This window comes from Mytilus trossulus, chromosome 11 (genome assembly GCF_036588685.1).
Source record: "Mytilus trossulus isolate FHL-02 chromosome 11, PNRI_Mtr1.1.1.hap1, whole genome shotgun sequence".
NCBI classification, from domain to species: Eukaryota; Metazoa; Mollusca; class Bivalvia; order Mytilida; family Mytilidae; genus Mytilus; species Mytilus trossulus.
In genome coordinates, this window is record NC_086383.1 from 46,459,464 (window position 1) to 46,480,843 (window position 21,380).

Here is a 21,380-nt window from a genome sequence, read left to right on the forward strand (position 1 = left end):
TATGACCCCGACGTGATTCGAACACGCAACCTTCTGATCTGGAGTCAGACGCGCTACCGTTGCGCCACGGAGTCCTTCTTCCAACCAAATGGAATTTTTAGTCTATAACGCTCAGGTTATTATCGATCCTACTAAACTTGTACCCCTCCCTTTGGCTGTAAAATAATAAAATCGTGTTTTCCTTAATTTTGAAAAATATATACGATTCAACACGAATCAATCATGATAATTTATAGACAAAATGTACAAGACAACCTTGAATATTGAAAATAGCGCCTGCGGCTACAACTTCAAATTGTTTGGAATTTAACTCTAGTTACTTTAATTTAACAAAGACTAAGTTTCCTTATTCAGACTTGCCAATGGAATATTAAGAACTTATCAGATGACTTCCGTATGACGATGTGGCACTTACGACAGGTTGTTGCCGCATCTGGTATTAAGTATAAAGTAGTTAATTTTGGACGTATGTATCAAGTCGTCGTGGCCGAGTGGTTAAGGCGATAGACTAGAAATCTATTGGGGTCTCCCCGCACAGGTTCGAATCCTGTCGACGACGCAGACTTTTTGGTATCAACTTTTTGTAATGAATCACACACTGCTCACTGAACGCGCTCAAAGACAAGTAGGAATCAAAGTTATCGATAAGCTAACCGCAGATAGACATTGTCCTGAAAACGACCATTCGCAATGAATGCAGTTGTTGTATGACAGAGTTCATTCGGCTTAACCGGTGACTGAGGAAGATCGTAAGGATATCATGCATCGAGGAAGAAAAGGGACACATTGTCAGGATCAATCCTGACAATTTCGAGGAGATAAACGGTGATTCGCCAGTAAATACTTTGATTTTGATAAAAAAAAAAATCGTGAACTTTCCTTTCTTCCGTCTGAAATTAAATTGCTATTGAAGGAAAACTGTTCGATATGAAGTAAGAGTAACGTATGTGAGAAACTTTGTGTTTCATGACATGTAACTTGAACAATAAACAGGCATGAAGTAAGTCTCGCTTTCACTCACACAGTTTGCAATCAGTGCCTTTCCATTGACACAAACGTTGAATGTGAGACCTTATCAACATTTCTAGAAAATTGCAGCAAAAATACATATGACCCCGACGTGATTCGAACACGCAACCTTCTGATCTGGAGTCAGACGCGCTACCGTTGCGCCACGGAGTCCTTCTTCCAACCAAATGGAATTTTTAGTCTATAACGCTCAGGTTATTATCGATCCTACTAAACTTGTACCCCTCCCTTTGGCTGTAAAATAATAAAATCGTGTTTTCCTTAATTTTGAAAAATATATACGATTCAACACGAATCAATCATGATAATTTATAGACAAAATGTACAAGACAACCTTGAATATTGAAAATATCGCCTGCGGCTACAACTTCAAATTGTTTGGAATTTAACTCTAGTTACTTTAATTTAACAAAGACTAAGTTTCCTTATTCAGACTTGCCAATGGAATATTAAGAACTTATCAGATGACTTCCGTATGACGATGTGGCACTTACGACAGGTTGTTGCCGCATCTGGTATTAAGTATAAAGTAGTTAATTTTGGACGTATGTATCAAGTCGTCGTGGCCGAGTGGTTAAGGCGATAGACTAGAAATCTATTGGGGTCTCCCCGCACAGGTTCGAATCCTGTCGACGACGCAGACTTTTTGGTATCAACTTTTTGTAATGAATCACACACTGCTCACTGAACGCGCTCAAAGACAAGTAGGAATCAAAGTTATCGATAAGCTAACCGCAGATAGACATTGTCCTGAAAACGACCATTCGCAATGAATGCAGTTGTTGTATGACAGAGTTCATTCGGCTTAACCGGTGACTGAGGAAGATCGTAAGGATATCATGCATCGAGGAAGAAAAGGGACACATTGTCAGGATCAATCCTGACAATTTCGAGGAGATAAACGGTGATTCGCCAGTAAATACTTTGATTTTGATAAAAAAAAAAATCGTGAACTTTCCTTTCTTCCGTCTGAAATTAAATTGCTATTGAAGGAAAACTGTTCGATATGAAGTAAGAGTAACGTATGTGAGAAACTTTGTGTTTCATGACATGTAACTTGAACAATAAACAGGCATGAAGTAAGTCTCGCTTTCACTCACACAGTTTGCAATCAGTGCCTTTCCATTGACACAAACGTTGAATGTGAGACCTTATCAACATTTCTAGAAAATTGCAGCAAAAATACATATGACCCCGACGTGATTCGAACACGCAACCTTCTGATCTGGAGTCAGACGCGCTACCGTTGCGCCACGGAGTCCTTCTTCCAACCAAATGGAATTTTTAGTCTATAACGCTCAGGTTATTATCGATCCTACTAAACTTGTACCCCTCCCTTTGGCTGTAAAATAATAAAATCGTGTTTTCCTTAATTTTGAAAAATATATACGATTCAACACGAATCAATCATGATAATTTATAGACAAAATGTACAAGACAACCTTGAATATTGAAAATAGCGCCTGCGGCTACAACTTCAAATTGTTTGGAATTTAACTCTAGTTACTTTAATTTAACAAAGACTAAGTTTCCTTATTCAGACTTGCCAATGGAATATTAAGAACTTATCAGATGACTTCCGTATGACGATGTGGCACTTACGACAGGTTGTTGCCGCATCTGGTATTAAGTATAAAGTAGTTAATTTTGGACGTATGTATCAAGTCGTCGTGGCCGAGTGGTTAAGGCGATAGACTAGAAATCTATTGGGGTCTCCCCGCACAGGTTCGAATCCTGTCGACGACGCAGACTTTTTGGTATCAACTTTTTGTAATGAATCACACACTGCTCACTGAACGCGCTCAAAGACAAGTAGGAATCAAAGTTATCGATAAGCTAACCGCAGATAGACATTGTCCTGAAAACGACCATTCGCAATGAATGCAGTTGTTGTATGACAGAGTTCATTCGGCTTAACCGGTGACTGAGGAAGATCGTAAGGATATCATGCATCGAGGAAGAAAAGGGACACATTGTCAGGATCAATCCTGACAATTTCGAGGAGATAAACGGTGATTCGCCAGTAAATACTTTGATTTTGATAAAAAAAAAAATCGTGAACTTTCCTTTCTTCCGTCTGAAATTAAATTGCTATTGAAGGAAAACTGTTCGATATGAAGTAAGAGTAACGTATGTGAGAAACTTTGTGTTTCATGACATGTAACTTGAACAATAAACAGGCATGAAGTAAGTCTCGCTTTCACTCACACAGTTTGCAATCAGTGCCTTTCCATTGACACAAACGTTGAATGTGAGACCTTATCAACATTTCTAGAAAATTGCAGCAAAAATACATATGACCCCGACGTGATTCGAACACGCAACCTTCTGATCTGGAGTCAGACGCGCTACCGTTGCGCCACGGAGTCCTTCTTCCAACCAAATGGAATTTTTAGTCTATAACGCTCAGGTTATTATCGATCCTACTAAACTTGTACCCCTCCCTTTGGCTGTAAAATAATAAAATCGTGTTTTCCTTAATTTTGAAAAATATATACGATTCAACACGAATCAATCATGATAATTTATAGACAAAATGTACAAGACAACCTTGAATATTGAAAATATCGCCTGCGGCTACAACTTCAAATTGTTTGGAATTTAACTCTAGTTACTTTAATTTAACAAAGACTAAGTTTCCTTATTCAGACTTGCCAATGGAATATTAAGAACTTATCAGATGACTTCCGTATGACGATGTGGCACTTACGACAGGTTGTTGCCGCATCTGGTATTAAGTATAAAGTAGTTAATTTTGGACGTATGTATCAAGTCGTCGTGGCCGAGTGGTTAAGGCGATAGACTAGAAATCTATTGGGGTCTCCCCGCACAGGTTCGAATCCTGTCGACGACGCAGACTTTTTGGTATCAACTTTTTGTAATGAATCACACACTGCTCACTGAACGCGCTCAAAGACAAGTAGGAATCAAAGTTATCGATAAGCTTACCGCAGATAGACATTGTCCTGAAAACGACCATTCGCAATGAATGCAGTTGTTGTATGACAGAGTTCATTCGGCTTAACCGGTGACTGAGGAAGATCGTAAGGATATCATGCATCGAGGAAGAAAAGGGACACATTGTCAGGATCAATCCTGACAATTTCGAGGAGATAAACGGTGATTCGCCAGTAAATACTTTGATTTTGATAAAAAAAAAAATCGTGAACTTTCCTTTCTTCCGTCTGAAATTAAATTGCTATTGAAGGAAAACTGTTCGATATGAAGTAAGAGTAACGTATGTGAGAAACTTTGTGTTTCATGACATGTAACTTGAACAATAAACAGGCATGAAGTAAGTCTCGCTTTCACTCACACAGTTTGCAATCAGTGCCTTTCCATTGACACAAACGTTGAATGTGAGACCTTATCAACATTTCTAGAAAATTGCAGCAAAAATACATATGACCCCGACGTGATTCGAACACGCAACCTTCTGATCTGGAGTCAGACGCGCTACCGTTGCGCCACGGAGTCCTTCTTCCAACCAAATGGAATTTTTAGTCTATAACGCTCAGGTTATTATCGATCCTACTAAACTTGTACCCCTCCCTTTGGCTGTAAAATAATAAAATCGTGTTTTCCTTAATTTTGAAAAATATATACGATTCAACACGAATCAATCATGATAATTTATAGACAAAATGTACAAGACAACCTTGAATATTGAAAATATCGCCTGCGGCTACAACTTCAAATTGTTTGGAATTTAACTCTAGTTACTTTAATTTAACAAAGACTAAGTTTCCTTATTCAGACTTGCCAATGGAATATTAAGAACTTATCAGATGACTTCCGTATGACGATGTGGCACTTACGACAGGTTGTTGCCGCATCTGGTATTAAGTATAAAGTAGTTAATTTTGGACGTATGTATCAAGTCGTCGTGGCCGAGTGGTTAAGGCGATAGACTAGAAATCTATTGGGGTCTCCCCGCACAGGTTCGAATCCTGTCGACGACGCAGACTTTTTGGTATCAACTTTTTGTAATGAATCACACACTGCTCACTGAACGCGCTCAAAGACAAGTAGGAATCAAAGTTATCGATAAGCTAACCGCAGATAGACATTGTCCTGAAAACGACCATTCGCAATGAATGCAGTTGTTGTATGACAGAGTTCATTCGGCTTAACCGGTGACTGAGGAAGATCGTAAGGATATCATGCATCGAGGAAGAAAAGGGACACATTGTCAGGATCAATCCTGACAATTTCGAGGAGATAAACGGTGATTCGCCAGTAAATACTTTGATTTTGATAAAAAAAAAAAATCGTGAACTTTCCTTTCTTCCGTCTGAAATTAAATTGCTATTGAAGGAAAACTGTTCGATATGAAGTAAGAGTAACGTATGTGAGAAACTTTGTGTTTCATGACATGTAACTTGAACAATAAACAGGCATGAAGTAAGTCTCGCTTTCACTCACACAGTTTGCAATCAGTGCCTTTCCATTGACACAAACGTTGAATGTGAGACCTTATCAACATTTCTAGAAAATTGCAGCAAAAATACATATGACCCCGACGTGATTCGAACACGCAACCTTCTGATCTGGAGTCAGACGCGCTACCGTTGCGCCACGGAGTCCTTCTTCCAACCAAATGGAATTTTTAGTCTATAACGCTCAGGTTATTATCGATCCTACTAAACTTGTACCCCTCCCTTTGGCTGTAAAATAATAAAATCGTGTTTTCCTTAATTTTGAAAAATATATACGATTCAACACGAATCAATCATGATAATTTATAGACAAAATGTACAAGACAACCTTGAATATTGAAAATATCGCCTGCGGCTACAACTTCAAATTGTTTGGAATTTAACTCTAGTTACTTTAATTTAACAAAGACTAAGTTTCCTTATTCAGACTTGCCAATGGAATATTAAGAACTTATCAGATGACTTCCGTATGACGATGTGGCACTTACGACAGGTTGTTGCCGCATCTGGTATTAAGTATAAAGTAGTTAATTTTGGACGTATGTATCAAGTCGTCGTGGCCGAGTGGTTAAGGCGATAGACTAGAAATCTATTGGGGTCTCCCCGCACAGGTTCGAATCCTGTCGACGACGCAGACTTTTTGGTATCAACTTTTTGTAATGAATCACACACTGCTCACTGAACGCGCTCAAAGACAAGTAGGAATCAAAGTTATCGATAAGCTAACCGCAGATAGACATTGTCCTGAAAACGACCATTCGCAATGAATGCAGTTGTTGTATGACAGAGTTCATTCGGCTTAACCGGTGACTGAGGAAGATCGTAAGGATATCATGCATCGAGGAAGAAAAGGGACACATTGTCAGGATCAATCCTGACAATTTCGAGGAGATAAACGGTGATTCGCCAGTAAATACTTTGATTTTGATAAAAAAAAAAAATCGTGAACTTTCCTTTCTTCCGTCTGAAATTAAATTGCTATTGAAGGAAAACTGTTCGATATGAAGTAAGAGTAACGTATGTGAGAAACTTTGTGTTTCATGACATGTAACTTGAACAATAAACAGGCATGAAGTAAGTCTCGCTTTCACTCACACAGTTTGCAATCAGTGCCTTTCCATTGACACAAACGTTGAATGTGAGACCTTATCAACATTTCTAGAAAATTGCAGCAAAAATACATATGACCCCGACGTGATTCGAACACGCAACCTTCTGATCTGGAGTCAGACGCGCTACCGTTGCGCCACGGAGTCCTTCTTCCAACCAAATGGAATTTTTAGTCTATAACGCTCAGGTTATTATCGATCCTACTAAACTTGTACCCCTCCCTTTGGCTGTAAAATAATAAAATCGTGTTTTCCTTAATTTTGAAAAATATATACGATTCAACACGAATCAATCATGATAATTTATAGACAAAATGTACAAGACAACCTTGAATATTGAAAATATCGCCTGCGGCTACAACTTCAAATTGTTTGGAATTTAACTCTAGTTACTTTAATTTAACAAAGACTAAGTTTCCTTATTCAGACTTGCCAATGGAATATTAAGAACTTATCAGATGACTTCCGTATGACGATGTGGCACTTACGACAGGTTGTTGCCGCATCTGGTATTAAGTATAAAGTAGTTAATTTTGGACGTATGTATCAAGTCGTCGTGGCCGAGTGGTTAAGGCGATAGACTAGAAATCTATTGGGGTCTCCCCGCACAGGTTCGAATCCTGTCGACGACGCAGACTTTTTGGTATCAACTTTTTGTAATGAATCACACACTGCTCACTGAACGCGCTCAAAGACAAGTAGGAATCAAAGTTATCGATAAGCTAACCGCAGATAGACATTGTCCTGAAAACGACCATTCGCAATGAATGCAGTTGTTGTATGACAGAGTTCATTCGGCTTAACCGGTGACTGAGGAAGATCGTAAGGATATCATGCATCGAGGAAGAAAAGGGACACATTGTCAGGATCAATCCTGACAATTTCGAGGAGATAAACGGTGATTCGCCAGTAAATACTTTGATTTTGATAAAAAAAAAATTCGTGAACTTTCCTTTCTTCCGTCTGAAATTAAATTGCTATTGAAGGAAAACTGTTCGATATGAAGTAAGAGTAACGTATGTGAGAAACTTTGTGTTTCATGACATGTAACTTGAACAATAAACAGGCATGAAGTAAGTCTCGCTTTCACTCACACAGTTTGCAATCAGTGCCTTTCCATTGACACAAACGTTGAATGTGAGACCTTATCAACATTTCTAGAAAATTGCAGCAAAAATACATATGACCCCGACGTGATTCGAACACGCAACCTTCTGATCTGGAGTCAGACGCGCTACCGTTGCGCCACGGAGTCCTTCTTCCAACCAAATGGAATTTTTAGTCTATAACGCTCAGGTTATTATCGATCCTACTAAACTTGTACCCCTCCCTTTGGCTGTAAAATAATAAAATCGTGTTTTCCTTAATTTTGAAAAATATATACGATTCAACACGAATCAATCATGATAATTTATAGACAAAATGTACAAGACAACCTTGAATATTGAAAATATCGCCTGCGGCTACAACTTCAAATTGTTTGGAATTTAACTCTAGTTACTTTAATTTAACAAAGACTAAGTTTCCTTATTCAGACTTGCCAATGGAATATTAAGAACTTATCAGATGACTTCCGTATGACGATGTGGCACTTACGACAGGTTGTTGCCGCATCTGGTATTAAGTATAAAGTAGTTAATTTTGGACGTATGTATCAAGTCGTCGTGGCCGAGTGGTTAAGGCGATAGACTAGAAATCTATTGGGGTCTCCCCGCACAGGTTCGAATCCTGTCGACGACGCAGACTTTTTGGTATCAACTTTTTGTAATGAATCACACACTGCTCACTGAACGCGCTCAAAGACAAGTAGGAATCAAAGTTATCGATAAGCTAACCGCAGATAGACATTGTCCTGAAAACGACCATTCGCAATGAATGCAGTTGTTGTATGACAGAGTTCATTCGGCTTAACCGGTGACTGAGGAAGATCGTAAGGATATCATGCATCGAGGAAGAAAAGGGACACATTGTCAGGATCAATCCTGACAATTTCGAGGAGATAAACGGTGATTCGCCAGTAAATACTTTGATTTTGATAAAAAAAAAATTCGTGAACTTTCCTTTCTTCCGTCTGAAATTAAATTGCTATTGAAGGAAAACTGTTCGATATGAAGTAAGAGTAACGTATGAGAAACTTTGTGTTTCATGACATGTAACTTGAACAATAAACAGGCATGAAGTAAGTCTCGCTTTCACTCACACAGTTTGCAATCAGTGCCTTTCCATTGACACAAACGTTGAATGTGAGACCTTATCAACATTTCTAGAAAATTGCAGCAAAAATACATATGACCCCGACGTGATTCGAACACGCAACCTTCTGATCTGGAGTCAGACGCGCTACCGTTGCGCCACGGAGTCCTTCTTCCAACCAAATGGAATTTTTAGTCTATAACGCTCAGGTTATTATCGATCCTACTAGACTTGTACCCCTCCCTTTGGCTGTAAAATAATAAAATCGTGTTTTCCTTAATTTTGAAAAATATATACGATTCAACACGAATCAATCATGATAATTTATAGACAAAATGTACAAGACAACCTTGAATATTGAAAATATCGCCTGCGGCTACAACTTCAAATTGTTTGGAATTTAACTCTAGTTACTTTAATTTAACAAAGACTAAGTTTCCTTATTCAGACTTGCCAATGGAATATTAAGAACTTATCAGATGACTTCCGTATGACGATGTGGCACTTACGACAGGTTGTTGCCGCATCTGGTATTAAGTATAAAGTAGTTAATTTTGGACGTATGTATCAAGTCGTCGTGGCCGAGTGGTTAAGGCGATAGACTAGAAATCTATTGGGGTCTCCCCGCACAGGTTCGAATCCTGTCGACGACGCAGACTTTTTGGTATCAACTTTTTGTAATGAATCACACACTGCTCACTGAACGCGCTCAAAGACAAGTAGGAATCAAAGTTATCGATAAGCTAACCGCAGATAGACATTGTCCTGAAAACGACCATTCGCAATGAATGCAGTTGTTGTATGACAGAGTTCATTCGGCTTAACCGGTGACTGAGGAAGATCGTAAGGATATCATGCATCGAGGAAGAAAAGGGACACATTGTCAGGATCAATCCTGACAATTTCGAGGAGATAAACGGTGATTCGCCAGTAAATACTTTGATTTTGATAAAAAAAAAATCGTGAACTTTCCTTTCTTCCGTCTGAAATTAAATTGCTATTGAAGGAAAACTGTTCGATATGAAGTAAGAGTAACGTATGTGAGAAACTTTGTGTTTCATGACATGTAACTTGAACAATAAACAGGCATGAAGTAAGTCTCGCTTTCACTCACACAGTTTGCAATCAGTGCCTTTCCATTGACACAAACGTTGAATGTGAGACCTTATCAACATTTCTAGAAAATTGCAGCAAAAATACATATGACCCCGACGTGATTCGAACACGCAACCTTCTGATCTGGAGTCAGACGCGCTACCGTTGCGCCACGGAGTCCTTCTTCCAACCAAATGGAATTTTTAGTCTATAACGCTCAGGTTATTATCGATCCTACTAAACTTGTACCCCTCCCTTTGGCTGTAAAATAATAAAATCGTGTTTTCCTTAATTTTGAAAAATATATACGATTCAACACGAATCAATCATGATAATTTATAGACAAAATGTACAAGACAACCTTGAATATTGAAAATATCGCCTGCGGCTACAACTTCAAATTGTTTGGAATTTAACTCTAGTTACTTTAATTTAACAAAGACTAAGTTTCCTTATTCAGACTTGCCAATGGAATATTAAGAACTTATCAGATGACTTCCGTATGACGATGTGGCACTTACGACAGGTTGTTGCCGCATCTGGTATTAAGTATAAAGTAGTTAATTTTGGACGTATGTATCAAGTCGTCGTGGCCGAGTGGTTAAGGCGATAGACTAGAAATCTATTGGGGTCTCCCCGCACAGGTTCGAATCCTGTCGACGACGCAGACTTTTTGGTATCAACTTTTTGTAATGAATCACACACTGCTCACTGAACGCGCTCAAAGACAAGTAGGAATCAAAGTTATCGATAAGCTAACCGCAGATAGACATTGTCCTGAAAACGACCATTCGCAATGAATGCAGTTGTTGTATGACAGAGTTCATTCGGCTTAACCGGTGACTGAGGAAGATCGTAAGGATATCATGCATCGAGGAAGAAAAGGGACACATTGTCAGGATCAATCCTGACAATTTCGAGGAGATAAACGGTGATTCGCCAGTAAATACTTTGATTTTGATAAAAAAAAAATTCGTGAACTTTCCTTTCTTCCGTCTGAAATTAAATTGCTATTGAAGGAAAACTGTTCGATATGAAGTAAGAGTAACGTATGTGAGAAACTTTGTGTTTCATGACATGTAACTTGAACAATAAACAGGCATGAAGTAAGTCTCGCTTTCACTCACACAGTTTGCAATCAGTGCCTTTCCATTGACACAAACGTTGAATGTGAGACCTTATCAACATTTCTAGAAAATTGCAGCAAAAATACATATGACCCCGACGTGATTCGAACACGCAACCTTCTGATCTGGAGTCAGACGCGCTACCGTTGCGCCACGGAGTCCTTCTTCCAACCAAATGGAATTTTTAGTCTATAACGCTCAGGTTATTATCGATCCTACTAAACTTGTACCCCTCCCTTTGGCTGTAAAATAATAAAATCGTGTTTTCCTTAATTTTGAAAAATATATACGATTCAACACGAATCAATCATGATAATTTATAGACAAAATGTACAAGACAACCTTGAATATTGAAAATATCGCCTGCGGCTACAACTTCAAATTGTTTGGAATTTAACTCTAGTTACTTTAATTTAACAAAGACTAAGTTTCCTTATTCAGACTTGCCAATGGAATATTAAGAACTTATCAGATGACTTCCGTATGACGATGTGGCACTTACGACAGGTTGTTGCCGCATCTGGTATTAAGTATAAAGTAGTTAATTTTGGACGTATGTATCAAGTCGTCGTGGCCGAGTGGTTAAGGCGATAGACTAGAAATCTATTGGGGTCTCCCCGCACAGGTTCGAATCCTGTCGACGACGCAGACTTTTTGGTATCAACTTTTTGTAATGAATCACACACTGCTCACTGAACGCGCTCAAAGACAAGTAGGAATCAAAGTTATCGATAAGCTAACCGCAGATAGACATTGTCCTGAAAACGACCATTCGCAATGAATGCAGTTGTTGTATGACAGAGTTCATTCGGCTTAACCGGTGACTGAGGAAGATCGTAAGGATATCATGCATCGAGGAAGAAAAGGGACACATTGTCAGGATCAATCCTGACAATTTCGAGGAGATAAACGGTGATTCGCCAGTAAATACTTTGATTTTGATAAAAAAAAAATTCGTGAACTTTCCTTTCTTCCGTCTGAAATTAAATTGCTATTGAAGGAAAACTGTTCGATATGAAGTAAGAGTAACGTATGAGAAACTTTGTGTTTCATGACATGTAACTTGAACAATAAACAGGCATGAAGTAAGTCTCGCTTTCACTCACACAGTTTGCAATCAGTGCCTTTCCATTGACACAAACGTTGAATGTGAGACCTTATCAACATTTCTAGAAAATTGCAGCAAAAATACATATGACCCCGACGTGATTCGAACACGCAACCTTCTGATCTGGAGTCAGACGCGCTACCGTTGCGCCACGGAGTCCTTCTTCCAACCAAATGGAATTTTTAGTCTATAACGCTCAGGTTATTATCGATCCTACTAGACTTGTACCCCTCCCTTTGGCTGTAAAATAATAAAATCGTGTTTTCCTTAATTTTGAAAAATATATACGATTCAACACGAATCAATCATGATAATTTATAGACAAAATGTACAAGACAACCTTGAATATTGAAAATATCGCCTGCGGCTACAACTTCAAATTGTTTGGAATTTAACTCTAGTTACTTTAATTTAACAAAGACTAAGTTTCCTTATTCAGACTTGCCAATGGAATATTAAGAACTTATCAGATGACTTCCGTATGACGATGTGGCACTTACGACAGGTTGTTGCCGCATCTGGTATTAAGTATAAAGTAGTTAATTTTGGACGTATGTATCAAGTCGTCGTGGCCGAGTGGTTAAGGCGATAGACTAGAAATCTATTGGGGTCTCCCCGCACAGGTTCGAATCCTGTCGACGACGCAGACTTTTTGGTATCAACTTTTTGTAATGAATCACACACTGCTCACTGAACGCGCTCAAAGACAAGTAGGAATCAAAGTTATCGATAAGCTAACCGCAGATAGACATTGTCCTGAAAACGACCATTCGCAATGAATGCAGTTGTTGTATGACAGAGTTCATTCGGCTTAACCGGTGACTGAGGAAGATCGTAAGGATATCATGCATCGAGGAAGAAAAGGGACACATTGTCAGGATCAATCCTGACAATTTCGAGGAGATAAACGGTGATTCGCCAGTAAATACTTTGATTTTGATAAAAAAAAAATCGTGAACTTTCCTTTCTTCCGTCTGAAATTAAATTGCTATTGAAGGAAAACTGTTCGATATGAAGTAAGAGTAACGTATGTGAGAAACTTTGTGTTTCATGACATGTAACTTGAACAATAAACAGGCATGAAGTAAGTCTCGCTTTCACTCACACAGTTTGCAATCAGTGCCTTTCCATTGACACAAACGTTGAATGTGAGACCTTATCAACATTTCTAGAAAATTGCAGCAAAAATACATATGACCCCGACGTGATTCGAACACGCAACCTTCTGATCTGGAGTCAGACGCGCTACCGTTGCGCCACGGAGTCCTTCTTCCAACCAAATGGAATTTTTAGTCTATAACGCTCAGGTTATTATCGATCCTACTAAACTTGTACCCCTCCCTTTGGCTGTAAAATAATAAAATCGTGTTTTCCTTAATTTTGAAAAATATATACGATTCAACACGAATCAATCATGATAATTTATAGACAAAATGTACAAGACAACCTTGAATATTGAAAATATCGCCTGCGGCTACAACTTCAAATTGTTTGGAATTTAACTCTAGTTACTTTAATTTAACAAAGACTAAGTTTCCTTATTCAGACTTGCCAATGGAATATTAAGAACTTATCAGATGACTTCCGTATGACGATGTGGCACTTACGACAGGTTGTTGCCGCATCTGGTATTAAGTATAAAGTAGTTAATTTTGGACGTATGTATCAAGTCGTCGTGGCCGAGTGGTTAAGGCGATAGACTAGAAATCTATTGGGGTCTCCCCGCACAGGTTCGAATCCTGTCGACGACGCAGACTTTTTGGTATCAACTTTTTGTAATGAATCACACACTGCTCACTGAACGCGCTCAAAGACAAGTAGGAATCAAAGTTATCGATAAGCTAACCGCAGATAGACATTGTCCTGAAAACGACCATTCGCAATGAATGCAGTTGTTGTATGACAGAGTTCATTCGGCTTAACCGGTGACTGAGGAAGATCGTAAGGATATCATGCATCGAGGAAGAAAAGGGACACATTGTCAGGATCAATCCTGACAATTTCGAGGAGATAAACGGTGATTCGCCAGTAAATACTTTGATTTTGATAAAAAAAAAATTCGTGAACTTTCCTTTCTTCCGTCTGAAATTAAATTGCTATTGAAGGAAAACTGTTCGATATGAAGTAAGAGTAACGTATGTGAGAAACTTTGTGTTTCATGACATGTAACTTGAACAATAAACAGGCATGAAGTAAGTCTCGCTTTCACTCACACAGTTTGCAATCAGTGCCTTTCCATTGACACAAACGTTGAATGTGAGACCTTATCAACATTTCTAGAAAATTGCAGCAAAAATACATATGACCCCGACGTGATTCGAACACGCAACCTTCTGATCTGGAGTCAGACGCGCTACCGTTGCGCCACGGAGTCCTTCTTCCAACCAAATGGAATTTTTAGTCTATAACGCTCAGGTTATTATCGATCCTACTAAACTTGTACCCCTCCCTTTGGCTGTAAAATAATAAAATCGTGTTTTCCTTAATTTTGAAAAATATATACGATTCAACACGAATCAATCATGATAATTTATAGACAAAATGTACAAGACAACCTTGAATATTGAAAATAGCGCCTGCGGCTACAACTTCAAATTGTTTGGAATTTAACTCTAGTTACTTTAATTTAACAAAGACTAAGTTTCCTTATTCAGACTTGCCAATGGAATATTAAGAACTTATCAGATGACTTCCGTATGACGATGTGGCACTTACGACAGGTTGTTGCCGCATCTGGTATTAAGTATAAAGTAGTTAATTTTGGACGTATGTATCAAGTCGTCGTGGCCGAGTGGTTAAGGCGATAGACTAGAAATCTATTGGGGTCTCCCCGCACAGGTTCGAATCCTGTCGACGACGCAGACTTTTTGGTATCAACTTTTTGTAATGAATCACACACTGCTCACTGAACGCGCTCAAAGACAAGTAGGAATCAAAGTTATCGATAAGCTAACCGCAGATAGACATTGTCCTGAAAACGACCATTCGCAATGAATGCAGTTGTTGTATGACAGAGTTCATTCGGCTTAACCGGTGACTGAGGAAGATCGTAAGGATATCATGCATCGAGGAAGAAAAGGGACACATTGTCAGGATCAATCCTGACAATTTCGAGGAGATAAACGGTGATTCGCCAGTAAATACTTTGATTTTGATAAAAAAAAAATCGTGAACTTTCCTTTCTTCCGTCTGAAATTAAATTGCTATTGAAGGAAAACTGTTCGATATGAAGTAAGAGTAACGTATGTGAGAAACTTTGTGTTTCATGACATGTAACTTGAACAATAAACAGGCATGAAGTAAGTCTCGCTTTCACTCACACAGTTTGCAATCAGTGCCTTTCCATTGACACAAACGTTGAATGTGAGACCTTATCAACATTTCTAGAAAATTGCAGCAAAAATACATATGACCCCGACGTGATTCGAACACGCAACCTTCTGATCTGGAGTCAGACGCGCTACCGTTGCGCCACGGAGTCCTTCTTCCAACCAAATGGAATTTTTAGTCTATAACGCTCAGGTTATTATCGATCCTACTAAACTTGTACCCCTCCCTTTGGCTGTAAAATAATAAAATCGTGTTTTCCTTAATTTTGAAAAATATATACGATTCAACACGAATCAATCATGATAATTTATAGACAAAATGTACAAGACAACCTTGAATATTGAAAATATCGCCTGCGGCTACAACTTCAAATTGTTTGGAATTTAACTCTAGTTACTTTAATTTAACAAAGACTAAGTTTCCTTATTCAGACTTGCCAATGGAATATTAAGAACTTATCAGATGACTTCCGTATGACGATGTGGCACTTACGACAGGTTGTTGCCGCATCTGGTATTAAGTATAAAGTAGTTAATTTTGGACGTATGTATCAAGTCGTCGTGGCCGAGTGGTTAAGGCGATAGACTAGAAATCTATTGGGGTCTCCCCGCACAGGTTCGAATCCTGTCGACGACGCAGACTTTTTGGTATCAACTTTTTGTAATGAATCACACACTGCTCACTGAACGCGCTCAAAGACAAGTAGGAATCAAAGTTATCGATAAGCTAACCGCAGATAGACATTGTCCTGAAAACGACCATTCGCAATGAATGCAGTTGTTGTATGACAGAGTTCATTCGGCTTAACCGGTGACTGAGGAAGATCGTAAGGATATCATGCATCGAGGAAGAAAAGGGACACATTGTCAGGATCAATCCTGACAATTTCGAGGAGATAAACGGTGATTCGCCAGTAAATACTTTGATTTTGATAAAAAAAAAATCGTGAACTTTCCTTTCTTCCGTCTGAAATTAAATTGCTATTGAAGGAAAACTGTTCGATATGAAGTAAGAGTAACGTATGTGAGAAACTTTGTGTTTCATGACATGTAACTTGAACAATAAACAGGCATGAAGTAAGTCTCGCTTTCACTCACACAGTTTGCAATCAGTGCCTTTCCATTGACACAAACGTTGAATGTGAGACCTTATCAACATTTCTAGAAAATTGCAGCAAAAATACATATGACCCCGACGTGATTCGAACACGCAACCTTCTGATCTGGAGTCAGACGCGCTACCGTTGCGCCACGGAGTCCTTCTTCCAACCAAATGGAATTTTTAGTCTATAACGCTCAGGTTATTATCGATCCTACTAAACTTGTACCCCTCCCTTTGGCTGTAAAATAATAAAATCGTGTTTTCCTTAATTTTGAAAAATATATACGATTCAACACGAATCAATCATGATAATTTATAGACAAAATGTACAAGACAACCTTGAATATTGAAAATATCGCCTGCGGCTACAACTTCAAATTGTTTGGAATTTAACTCTAGTTACTTTAATTTAACAAAGACTAAGTTTCCTTATTCAGACTTGCCAATGGAATATTAAGAACTTATCAGATGACTTCCGTATGACGATGTGGCACTTACGACAGGTTGTTGCCGCATCTGGTATTAAGTATAAAGTAGTTAATTTTGGACGTATGTATCAAGTCGTCGTGGCCGAGTGGTTAAGGCGATAGACTAGAAATCTATTGGGGTCTCCCCGCACAGGTTCGAATCCTGTCGACGACGCAGACTTTTTGGTATCAACTTTTTGTAATGAATCACACACTGCTCACTGAACGCGCTCAAAGACAAGTAGGAATCAAAGTTATCGATAAGCTAACCGCAGATAGACATTGTCCTGAAAACGACCATTCGCAATGAATGCAGTTGTTGTATGACAGAGTTCATTCGGCTTAACCGGTGACTGAGGAAGATCGTAAGGATATCATGCATCGAGGAAGAAAAGGGACACATTGTCAGGATCAATCCTGACAATTTCGAGGAGATAAACGGTGATTCGCCAGTAAATACTTTGATTTTGATAAAAAAAAAAATCGTGAACTTTCCTTTCTTCCGTCTGAAATTAAATTGCTATTGAAGGAAAACTGTTCGATATGAAGTAAGAGTAACGTATGTGAGAAACTTTGTGTTTCATGACATGTAACTTGAACAATAAACAGGCATGAAGTAAGTCTCGCTTTCACTCACACAGTTTGCAATCAGTGCCTTTCCATTGACACAAACGTTGAATGTGAGACCTTATCAACATTTCTAGAAAATTGCAGCAAAAATACATATGACCCCGACGTGATTGGAACACGCAACCTTCTGATCTGGAGTCAGACGCGCTACCGTTGCGCCACGGAGTCCTTCTTCCAACCAAATGGAATTTTTAGTCTATAACGCTCAGGTTATTATCGATCCTACTAAACTTGTACCCCTCCCTTTGGCTGTAAAATAATAAAATCGTGTTTTCCTTAATTTTGAAAAATATATACGATTCAACACGAATCAATCATGATAATTTATAGACAAAATGTACAAGACAACCTTGAATATTGAAAATATCGCCTGCGGCTACAACTTCAAATTGTTTGGAATTTAACTCTAGTTACTTTAATTTAACAAAGACTAAGTTTCCTTATTCAGACTTGCCAATGGAATATTAAGAACTTATCAGATGACTTCCGTATGACGATGTGGCACTTACGACAGGTTGTTGCCGCATCTGGTATTAAGTATAAAGTAGTTAATTTTGGACGTATGTATCAAGTCGTCGTGGCCGAGTGGTTAAGGCGATAGACTAGAAATCTATTGGGGTCTCCCCGCACAGATTCGAATCCTGTCGACGACGCAGACTTTTTGGTATCAACTTTTTGTAATGAATCACACACTGCTCACTGAACGCGCTCAAAGACAAGTAGGAATCAAAGTTATCGATAAGCTAACCGCAGATAGACATTGTCCTGAAAACGACCATTCGCAATGAATGCAGTTGTTGTATGACAGAGTTCATTCGGCTTAACCGGTGACTGAGGAAGATCGTAAGGATATCATGCATCGAGGAAGAAAAGGGACACATTGTCAGGATCAATCCTGACAATTTCGAGGAGATAAACGGTGATTCGCCAGTAAATACTTTGATTTTGATAAAAAAAAAATCGTGAACTTTCCTTTCTTCCGTCTGAAATTAAATTGCTATTGAAGGAAAACTGTTCGATATGAAGTAAGAGTAACGTATGTGAGAAACTTTGTGTTTCATGACATGTAACTTGAACAATAAACAGGCATGAAGTAAGTCTCGCTTTCACTCACACAGTTTGCAATCAGTGCCTTTCCATTGACACAAACGTTGAATGTGAGACCTTATCAACATTTCTAGAAAATTGCAGCAAAAATACATATGACCCCGACGTGATTCGAACACGCAACCTTCTGATCTGGAGTCAGACGCGCTTTTTTTTTTATCTTTATTATAATCAACATTCATATATACATATCACAGTTTCAGTTACACAAAAGTGAAAACATTGTCAATAGTTATTGTCCTTTCTCTGAAACAAATCACATTTGAAACATTATTTATATAGCGTGAAATATTTGTCACGAACATATAAGTGTCTGATAATTTACTTTCGAGTCTCATATTTATATACATATACATATCATTTTCTATAGAAAAATATCATATCCCTATACTTATATTCAATCTCTATCTAATCTACCATTCAGCTCATACATTCACAATTATAAGAAAGCTTACACAGAATACAATGAAAGAATCACAAAGTTACGTGTTTATACAGTCTTATTGTCCGACATATGACACAAAATGTTACAATCAAAATAATAATTCGCACAGGGCTGGTCTCCATTCCACTACGCAAAAAAAATTCGAAAGTATTAAATCTGAGGGCAGTTATCAGCAATAATAAGACAAACAAACAACATAACAATATAATTATCATTAATCAGCTAAAACTTTTTCTCACATTTTCTCACCGAAACATACCAACTTTCTCACAATAAAAACAAATTACAAAATTTCAATAAAAAAGTTACAGTTTTTTAATTTTTACAATTTTTTCTATCTTCAATATTCCGTCATTCACTGCATCATTCATTAATGGTGTTGTTCGTACATCTTGAAAGTCCTCGGTTACCACTTTGTTAAACCTAAGGTACTCAGGTTCCCCTGGAACGAGAAGTTCCAACCTTTCACGGCCCATTCGCAACAATATCAGACGTCCTCTTTCCGTTTTTCCTATCAAAATGTCCAAACCATTCCGGCTTGTTTTCAAAACGATTTTACTTAAAATTCCACTTTCTGGTACGATTCTATTATGTTCTTTCGATTTTTCACATGATTGTACACCTGATGACGTAGTGGATACAATATCATTATCTGTCGGTTTATTAATTGTACATTTTGTTACTATATGTTCTCCTTCTACGGTACACTTATTCTTTTTAATTCTATCACCAGATATTCTTTGTTTATTTATATTCACATTGTTTACATTTTCACCCGTTAAACAGGTTGATGACAAAGACAATTCATTACACGTATCGATTGACAGTTCTATATTTGGACTCTCTATAACTTCAATGTTACCTGTAGTAGCAGAGGCCACAGACGGGTTATCGTCAAAGTCCATTATATCTAAGGTATTTGTCGATACCTTTTCACTCGGTATTTGACTAATTTCAGATAAACGATCTGAAAAAATCACATCTGTATGATTCTCAATATTCGAATTATTTGCATGATCATCATTGTTATATTCTTTCATCCGTTTTTTATCACGATTGATGGTGGAATTCGATTTTCTTTTACTCTTAGTATTATCTTGATTGGTAAAAACTATAGATACACGGGCTCTGTCATTTTCACCATGCACAGTAAACGTTATATTACGAAATTGTTCGCATGCGTTTTCTATAGTACTCATCAATAAAGATGGAAGTCTCTCCATTGTACATATAATTAAAAACAGTATTATAATTCACCCTCGGGTAGCCTCTTTCAATCCAACAATATTTACAACATTTATAACAGTTTCAAACGACGGTTTTCCGATATCAATGAAAAGAACTTACTTCTAAAACAAGTTAGAATGTTAATATTCCATAATTCAGCTTGGTAATCCGAGCAATAACTTATTATAGAAGAAAATTTTCACTGCACAAATAAACAACGTCCTGTCATGTAAAGGTCCACTCGACTTTTTCTGGAGTCAGACGCGCTACCGTTGCGCCACGGAGTCCTTCTTCCAACCAAATGGAATTTTTAGTCTATAACGCTCAGGTTATTATCGATCCTACTAAACTTGTACCCCTCCCTTTGGCTGTAAAATAATAAAATCGTGTTTTCCTTAATTTTGAAAAATATATACGATTCAACACGAATCAATCATGATAATTTATAGACAAAATGTACAAGACAACCTTGAATATTGAAAATATCGCCTGCGGCTACAACTTCAAATTGTTTGGAATTTAACTCTAGTTACTTTAATTTAACAAAGACTAAGTTTCCTTATTCAGACTTGCCAATGGAATATTAAGAACTTATCAGATGACTTCCGTATGACGATGTGGCACTTACGACAGGTTGTTGCCGCATCTGGTATTAAGTATAAAGTAGTTAATTTTGGACGTATGTATCAAGTCGTCGTGGCCGAGTGGTTAAGGCGATAGACTAGAAATCTATTGGGGTCTCCCCGCACAGGTTCGAATCCTGTCGACGACGCAGACTTTTTGGTATCAACTTTTTGTAATGAATCACACACTGCTCACTGAACGCGCTCAAAGACAAGTAGGAATCAAAGTTATCGATAAGCTAACCGCAGATAGACATTGTCCTGAAAACGACCATTCGCAATGAATGCAGTTGTTGTATGACAGAGTTCATTCGGCTTAACCGGTGACTGAGGAAGATCGTAAGGATATC

General features: G+C 38.1%; 35 non-coding genes across 35 annotated transcripts; 18 read left to right on the top strand and 17 right to left on the bottom strand.

Annotated features, from left to right (window-relative positions):
• Nucleotides 1-2: 2 nt before the first annotated feature.
• On the bottom strand, nucleotides 3-74 carry Trnaw-cca (transfer RNA tryptophan (anticodon CCA)). Its single transcript has one exon. It is a non-coding gene; the product is annotated as a tRNA-Trp (tRNA).
• Nucleotides 75-477: 403 nt separating this feature from the next.
• On the top strand, nucleotides 478-559 carry Trnas-aga (transfer RNA serine (anticodon AGA)). The gene has a single exon. It is a non-coding gene; the product is annotated as a tRNA-Ser (tRNA).
• A 551-nt stretch (nucleotides 560-1,110) lies between these two features.
• Trnaw-cca (transfer RNA tryptophan (anticodon CCA)) lies at nucleotides 1,111-1,182 on the bottom strand. The gene has a single exon. It is a non-coding gene; the product is annotated as a tRNA-Trp (tRNA).
• Nucleotides 1,183-1,585: 403 nt separating this feature from the next.
• Trnas-aga (transfer RNA serine (anticodon AGA)) lies at nucleotides 1,586-1,667 on the top strand. Its single transcript has one exon. It is a non-coding gene; the product is annotated as a tRNA-Ser (tRNA).
• Nucleotides 1,668-2,218: 551 nt separating this feature from the next.
• On the bottom strand, nucleotides 2,219-2,290 carry Trnaw-cca (transfer RNA tryptophan (anticodon CCA)). Its single transcript has one exon. It is a non-coding gene; the product is annotated as a tRNA-Trp (tRNA).
• Nucleotides 2,291-2,693: 403 nt separating this feature from the next.
• Nucleotides 2,694-2,775, top strand: Trnas-aga (transfer RNA serine (anticodon AGA)). The gene has a single exon. It is a non-coding gene; the product is annotated as a tRNA-Ser (tRNA).
• A 551-nt stretch (nucleotides 2,776-3,326) lies between these two features.
• Trnaw-cca (transfer RNA tryptophan (anticodon CCA)) lies at nucleotides 3,327-3,398 on the bottom strand. The gene has a single exon. It is a non-coding gene; the product is annotated as a tRNA-Trp (tRNA).
• Nucleotides 3,399-3,801: 403 nt separating this feature from the next.
• Trnas-aga (transfer RNA serine (anticodon AGA)) lies at nucleotides 3,802-3,883 on the top strand. Its single transcript has one exon. It is a non-coding gene; the product is annotated as a tRNA-Ser (tRNA).
• A 551-nt stretch (nucleotides 3,884-4,434) lies between these two features.
• Trnaw-cca (transfer RNA tryptophan (anticodon CCA)) lies at nucleotides 4,435-4,506 on the bottom strand. Its single transcript has one exon. It is a non-coding gene; the product is annotated as a tRNA-Trp (tRNA).
• A 403-nt stretch (nucleotides 4,507-4,909) lies between these two features.
• On the top strand, nucleotides 4,910-4,991 carry Trnas-aga (transfer RNA serine (anticodon AGA)). The gene has a single exon. It is a non-coding gene; the product is annotated as a tRNA-Ser (tRNA).
• A 552-nt stretch (nucleotides 4,992-5,543) lies between these two features.
• Nucleotides 5,544-5,615, bottom strand: Trnaw-cca (transfer RNA tryptophan (anticodon CCA)). The gene has a single exon. It is a non-coding gene; the product is annotated as a tRNA-Trp (tRNA).
• Nucleotides 5,616-6,018: 403 nt separating this feature from the next.
• On the top strand, nucleotides 6,019-6,100 carry Trnas-aga (transfer RNA serine (anticodon AGA)). Its single transcript has one exon. It is a non-coding gene; the product is annotated as a tRNA-Ser (tRNA).
• Nucleotides 6,101-6,652: 552 nt separating this feature from the next.
• Nucleotides 6,653-6,724, bottom strand: Trnaw-cca (transfer RNA tryptophan (anticodon CCA)). The gene has a single exon. It is a non-coding gene; the product is annotated as a tRNA-Trp (tRNA).
• A 403-nt stretch (nucleotides 6,725-7,127) lies between these two features.
• On the top strand, nucleotides 7,128-7,209 carry Trnas-aga (transfer RNA serine (anticodon AGA)). The gene has a single exon. It is a non-coding gene; the product is annotated as a tRNA-Ser (tRNA).
• Nucleotides 7,210-7,760: 551 nt separating this feature from the next.
• Trnaw-cca (transfer RNA tryptophan (anticodon CCA)) lies at nucleotides 7,761-7,832 on the bottom strand. The gene has a single exon. It is a non-coding gene; the product is annotated as a tRNA-Trp (tRNA).
• A 403-nt stretch (nucleotides 7,833-8,235) lies between these two features.
• On the top strand, nucleotides 8,236-8,317 carry Trnas-aga (transfer RNA serine (anticodon AGA)). The gene has a single exon. It is a non-coding gene; the product is annotated as a tRNA-Ser (tRNA).
• Nucleotides 8,318-8,866: 549 nt separating this feature from the next.
• Trnaw-cca (transfer RNA tryptophan (anticodon CCA)) lies at nucleotides 8,867-8,938 on the bottom strand. Its single transcript has one exon. It is a non-coding gene; the product is annotated as a tRNA-Trp (tRNA).
• Nucleotides 8,939-9,341: 403 nt separating this feature from the next.
• Nucleotides 9,342-9,423, top strand: Trnas-aga (transfer RNA serine (anticodon AGA)). The gene has a single exon. It is a non-coding gene; the product is annotated as a tRNA-Ser (tRNA).
• A 550-nt stretch (nucleotides 9,424-9,973) lies between these two features.
• Trnaw-cca (transfer RNA tryptophan (anticodon CCA)) lies at nucleotides 9,974-10,045 on the bottom strand. Its single transcript has one exon. It is a non-coding gene; the product is annotated as a tRNA-Trp (tRNA).
• Nucleotides 10,046-10,448: 403 nt separating this feature from the next.
• Nucleotides 10,449-10,530, top strand: Trnas-aga (transfer RNA serine (anticodon AGA)). The gene has a single exon. It is a non-coding gene; the product is annotated as a tRNA-Ser (tRNA).
• A 551-nt stretch (nucleotides 10,531-11,081) lies between these two features.
• Trnaw-cca (transfer RNA tryptophan (anticodon CCA)) lies at nucleotides 11,082-11,153 on the bottom strand. Its single transcript has one exon. It is a non-coding gene; the product is annotated as a tRNA-Trp (tRNA).
• A 403-nt stretch (nucleotides 11,154-11,556) lies between these two features.
• Trnas-aga (transfer RNA serine (anticodon AGA)) lies at nucleotides 11,557-11,638 on the top strand. The gene has a single exon. It is a non-coding gene; the product is annotated as a tRNA-Ser (tRNA).
• Nucleotides 11,639-12,187: 549 nt separating this feature from the next.
• Trnaw-cca (transfer RNA tryptophan (anticodon CCA)) lies at nucleotides 12,188-12,259 on the bottom strand. Its single transcript has one exon. It is a non-coding gene; the product is annotated as a tRNA-Trp (tRNA).
• Nucleotides 12,260-12,662: 403 nt separating this feature from the next.
• On the top strand, nucleotides 12,663-12,744 carry Trnas-aga (transfer RNA serine (anticodon AGA)). The gene has a single exon. It is a non-coding gene; the product is annotated as a tRNA-Ser (tRNA).
• Nucleotides 12,745-13,294: 550 nt separating this feature from the next.
• On the bottom strand, nucleotides 13,295-13,366 carry Trnaw-cca (transfer RNA tryptophan (anticodon CCA)). Its single transcript has one exon. It is a non-coding gene; the product is annotated as a tRNA-Trp (tRNA).
• A 403-nt stretch (nucleotides 13,367-13,769) lies between these two features.
• Nucleotides 13,770-13,851, top strand: Trnas-aga (transfer RNA serine (anticodon AGA)). Its single transcript has one exon. It is a non-coding gene; the product is annotated as a tRNA-Ser (tRNA).
• A 551-nt stretch (nucleotides 13,852-14,402) lies between these two features.
• On the bottom strand, nucleotides 14,403-14,474 carry Trnaw-cca (transfer RNA tryptophan (anticodon CCA)). Its single transcript has one exon. It is a non-coding gene; the product is annotated as a tRNA-Trp (tRNA).
• Nucleotides 14,475-14,877: 403 nt separating this feature from the next.
• Trnas-aga (transfer RNA serine (anticodon AGA)) lies at nucleotides 14,878-14,959 on the top strand. The gene has a single exon. It is a non-coding gene; the product is annotated as a tRNA-Ser (tRNA).
• A 550-nt stretch (nucleotides 14,960-15,509) lies between these two features.
• Trnaw-cca (transfer RNA tryptophan (anticodon CCA)) lies at nucleotides 15,510-15,581 on the bottom strand. Its single transcript has one exon. It is a non-coding gene; the product is annotated as a tRNA-Trp (tRNA).
• Nucleotides 15,582-15,984: 403 nt separating this feature from the next.
• Nucleotides 15,985-16,066, top strand: Trnas-aga (transfer RNA serine (anticodon AGA)). Its single transcript has one exon. It is a non-coding gene; the product is annotated as a tRNA-Ser (tRNA).
• A 550-nt stretch (nucleotides 16,067-16,616) lies between these two features.
• Nucleotides 16,617-16,688, bottom strand: Trnaw-cca (transfer RNA tryptophan (anticodon CCA)). Its single transcript has one exon. It is a non-coding gene; the product is annotated as a tRNA-Trp (tRNA).
• Nucleotides 16,689-17,091: 403 nt separating this feature from the next.
• On the top strand, nucleotides 17,092-17,173 carry Trnas-aga (transfer RNA serine (anticodon AGA)). Its single transcript has one exon. It is a non-coding gene; the product is annotated as a tRNA-Ser (tRNA).
• A 551-nt stretch (nucleotides 17,174-17,724) lies between these two features.
• On the bottom strand, nucleotides 17,725-17,796 carry Trnaw-cca (transfer RNA tryptophan (anticodon CCA)). The gene has a single exon. It is a non-coding gene; the product is annotated as a tRNA-Trp (tRNA).
• A 403-nt stretch (nucleotides 17,797-18,199) lies between these two features.
• Trnas-aga (transfer RNA serine (anticodon AGA)) lies at nucleotides 18,200-18,281 on the top strand. The gene has a single exon. It is a non-coding gene; the product is annotated as a tRNA-Ser (tRNA).
• A 2,816-nt stretch (nucleotides 18,282-21,097) lies between these two features.
• On the top strand, nucleotides 21,098-21,179 carry Trnas-aga (transfer RNA serine (anticodon AGA)). The gene has a single exon. It is a non-coding gene; the product is annotated as a tRNA-Ser (tRNA).
• Nucleotides 21,180-21,380: the final 201 nt, after the last annotated feature.